The sequence below is a fragment of the Bubalus kerabau genome, chromosome 3 (genome assembly GCF_029407905.1).
Source record: "Bubalus kerabau isolate K-KA32 ecotype Philippines breed swamp buffalo chromosome 3, PCC_UOA_SB_1v2, whole genome shotgun sequence".
Taxonomy (NCBI): domain Eukaryota; kingdom Metazoa; phylum Chordata; class Mammalia; order Artiodactyla; family Bovidae; genus Bubalus; species Bubalus kerabau.
Window position 1 is genome coordinate 56,040,393 of NC_073626.1, and position 4,465 is coordinate 56,044,857.

Below are 4,465 nucleotides of genomic sequence, written 5' to 3' on the forward strand. Positions count from 1 at the left end.
ATGGATTCCTTTATTCTTGGGGCCATTAGGAGGCACCACAGGTGCTGGGGGCACCCAGGACTCTGCTTCAGATCTTGAAAAGCTCCCTCAGTTTATGAAACAAGGCTGTCAGTAACTATTACCATTCAATGAAACAAGCTGCCAGCCACCACTTTGTCTAATGTCCTCCTCAGTGTGAGAAATCCTCTTAGGCTCCTTGATATGCATCCTTCCCCTGTGGCTGACAGCACACAGTTCCTTGTGGGGCAAAATACTTTTGTTCCCAAGAAAAAAATTCACACTTGAGCTCACAAGTTTCTCCTTACATCCTTTTCATTAATCTTCATTTCTCTGGAAACAGCACAAATAATACACAATATTTCTTATAAAAGTTTCAAACATGCAAAAGATTATGTCTCAGAAAGAAGCATATTTTTATAACTTTTATGGAATCTGTATAGGTACATATTTAAAATGTCAAACTGATACAGATCACAAAAGGAAAAATAAAGATCTCCTGTCTACTCATAACAGGAAGTCTCTGTCCCCACTGTCCACAGTTTCTTCCAGAAAAACATCTTTCACATACTTGTGCTTTAAGAAAAAGCACATTATTATTATTCATGCAGCCCCAGAGGGGCAAATAAGGGGAGGGAGGATCCACCAGAATAAGAAAAGATACAGCGAGCATGGGAGCAGAGGAACCAGAGCAGGCAGGAGGCCCTAGTAGGGATGCTCTGGAGGACTCACCTCTCCACCTCTAGCACAGGCACTGCTCTGACAGACAAGGTGAAACAGCACCCCCTCTCAGCTGGGAGGGCAAGAAGCAGCCCCTGGGGCCAAAGACAGCCTAGCTTTTAGGTCCCACCTCCTAGGCGTGCCTGGAGGCCACCAGTTCAGCCTTTCTCCCCAGCCAGTGCTGGGTGGCCAACTGCAGACAGAGCTCAGGAAGCTGGCAGAGGGTCCCTACCATTTCTACTGGGCCCAAGGAGACAGGAGGATGAGGGAGAGGAACGCAAGTCTGAAACCTCCCTCTGTCCCCACCTGGGGTGGTTCTGGGGGAGGAGCAGTAGTTGCCTTCTGGCTCCAGGCCCTCGCAGACCCACAGCAACCAATAAGGTACAATCACTGGGACCAGTCACAGTCACTGGAGGTGGAGATCATTTGTTTCTTAAAAAAAAAAAAAAAAAAAAAAAAAGACAAAAATGTTGCAGTCTTCTACAAGCACAGAGTTTTATGTTTCAAGATGTTAAGTAGAATAATCTGTCCTGGCCCAGGACATAAGAAGCAAGCCTGACCAGGCACATGTGGCCTGGGGATAGGTCCTCTGCTGCTTTGTGGCCCAGTGAGCAAGCACAACACCCACCTCCTGCATCTAATGCCCACCCCGACTCAGCTCCGCTCTGCTACTGCCACCTCTGCCACTCTGGGAAGTTAACTCCAGGATGCCTTCGCAGAGACATGCAGGCGTCTGAGGGGTAAGGCTGTGAGATCCAGCCAGATAGTTTAAACATTCTTGAGAACCTCCTCCGCCACAAAGTGCTCACGGGCATTGACCAACGGCTTCATCTCATTGATCTCCTTGTCAATTTCTTCCATGAAGGGGATCACAAAGTCCACAAACTTGTGTTCATACGTCTGCTCTGTGTGGAAGTTGGTGAACAGAAAGCTGATGTCATCCCCTCCACTGGTTTCCTTCAGAGGATAAAGAAGCTCTCTGCTCGCATCATGAGGTGCATGAACTTGTCACCTAGAATCAACTCTGTTTTATCAGCCTGTTTCACAGCAATGCTGACCCTGACAGAGCTGATGGAGCATTTCATCAAAATCTTTTCCTTCTCAGTCCTGCTGATGGTCATGGGTTGTAGAATGAGCTCTTTCTGAATGAACGAGTCAGAATACTTCTGACTTCCACTTCCGGCCAGTTGTGTTGTTCCACTATCTGGGAGGAGAAATCCTCCAAGCAGAGGGCAGCCTGCAGCATGGCCTGCTCCACATTCAGGTAGGACTGGAGAGTGGCAGTCATCACGGACGCTGGCTGGGCAGGAAAGCAGAAGTGTGGAAGTGGCCAGCCCAGCAATGCCGGACCTGTCTCACTTGTGCTTTTTTTTTTTAAGTTTATTTTTTTATTGGAGGAAAATTGCTTTACAATGTTATGTCAGTTTCTGCCATACAACAATGCGAATCAACCACAATTATACGTATATTCTACCATTCTTGGGTCTCTAGGTCATCCCTTCCATCCCTCCCGTCTAGGTCATCACAGAGCTCCAGGCTGGGCTCCCTGTATTATATAGCTACTTCTCACCAGCTATTTCCCACATTTTAGTGTATATATGTAGATACTACTTTCTCCATTCATACCACTTTCTCTATTCCCCACTGTGTCCACAAGTCTGTTTTCTACATCTGCTTCCTTACCTGAAAATAGGTTCATCAATACTTTTTTCTAGATTCCATATACATACATTAATATACAATATTTGTTTTTCTCTTTCTGAATTACTTCACTCTGTATAACCTGCTCTAGGTTCATCCACCTCACTGCTGCTGCTGCTAAGTCACTTTAGTCGTGTCTGACTCTGAGCGACCCCATAGACGGCAGCCCAACAGGCTCCCCCATCCCTGGGATTCTCCAGGCAAGACCACTGGAGTGGGTTGCCATTTCCTTCTCCAATGCATGAAAGTGAAAAGTGAAAGTGAAGTTGCTCAGTCGTGTTCGACTCTTAGCAACTCCATGGACTGCAGCCTACCAGGCTTCTCCATCCATAGGATTTTCCAGGCAAGAGTACTGGAGTGGGGTGCCATTGCCTTCTCCAATCCACCTCACTAGAACTGACTCAAATTTGTTCTTTTGTATGGTTGAGTAATATTCCATGGTATAAATGTACTACATCTTCTTTATCCATTCATCTGCTGATGGACACCTAGGTTACTTCCATGTCCTGGCTATTGTAAATAGTGATGCAATGAATATAGGAGTATGTGTATATTTTAGAGTCATGGTCTTCTCAGGGTATATGCCCAGCAGTGGGATTGCTGGGTCATATGGTAGATTTAGTCCTAGTTTTCAAAGGAATCTCCATACCTGTGCTTTTTTAAATTATAAAATAGGGTCCTATTGTGTGCACTATTCCATACTTTCCTTATCAGCACATCTATGTTGGTATCAGGTAGCATGAGCTGCTATAACATGCAGACCCCTGAACTTAGTGGCTGAACTCAATGGAAGCTCATGTGTAGCCAATATGAAACCCCACACAGGTGTTCACAATAAGCATGCAGCTCTCCCCCAACAGCAGAGCTTCTTCCTTACATTTTCTTCATCAATATACAATTTCCAAGGCCACTGTGCTCCTTCCCATCAATATGCAAATTTGAAGCATCAAGTATGGGTTTTTTTTTTTTTTTTTTTTTTTTTTTTTTTAGCAGATCATGGTTTCTTGCATCCCACTGGCTAGAACTTGGTCAGATGGCTGTCCTCATTCAAGGGAAAATGAGGCATTTGGTCTAAACCAGGCCCATTAAAATAAATACATGAATTGGATGAATAGCCAGAAGTCTGCAGCAGTCTACCCTCTGGTAGCATTCCACCTTTGAAGACAAAGTGAATGTGATTTTCTTTTAGGAAAATGAATTTCTCTGGGCTGTGCCATTGCTATATCCAACTCCTAGGAGGGAAGGATGCCCAATGCCCTCCATCAGATCTGGAGTGTGGGATCCCTGCATCCCAGCCACCTGTAGATTAACAATACAATCTATCTGCTTCCCTTTTGGGCCCTTTAGATATCCAGTGATGGAAAAGGGACATAATAATAACATAATAAGAACTCTTCTAAGGCTCCAACATTGAAAGGTTGCTCTTTAGGCTGGGTTCATGATCTCTTTGGCAACATAAATCTTACAACTTAGTAGATCTCTCATCTATTTGTCTCTAGTCAGTTCTATGTGCCTCAAAACATGAACAAAATTCTTTCCTAGGCATAGTCCAAACCCAGATTTGTTTTTTTGCTTTACTTCCTCACCCCCTGTCCTTCTCTCTTAACCTTGAGTTTGCCAGAAACACAGGACATGGATGTAAGCTGCACACATCTGATCTTTGACTTAGAAATAAGTTGAAGGAGTACATTCCTTAGCAAACTTCTCTCAATTTTATCTTTAATTTTCGGTGTCATAGAACACATATTCTAAAAGTATGAATCCCAAAATTTCTGAATCTTCTTTATTCCCTCTCATTTTTGTTTGCAAACATACCAATTCTACCCAGAGCTTATACCTTCTTTATAGCATCTTGCTAAAAGCAGAAAGTAAAAACAACATAGTTTATTTCCTACATCCTCACTTAGAGCAGGGCTTCCCAGGTGGGTGGTGCTAGTGTTAAAGAACCCATCTGCCAATGCAGGAGACATAAGAGATGTGGGTTCAATCCCTGGGACAGGAAGATCACCTGGAGGAGAACATGGCAACCCACTCAAGTATTCTTCCC

At 44.2% G+C, this 4,465-nt stretch overlaps 1 pseudogene; it reads right to left on the reverse strand.

Annotated features, from left to right (window-relative positions):
- Positions 1-1,485: 1,485 nt before the first annotated feature.
- On the reverse strand, positions 1,486-2,005 carry LOC129647260 (actin-related protein 2/3 complex subunit 4-like; annotated as a pseudogene).
- Between the last annotated feature and the right edge of the window lie 2,460 nt (positions 2,006-4,465).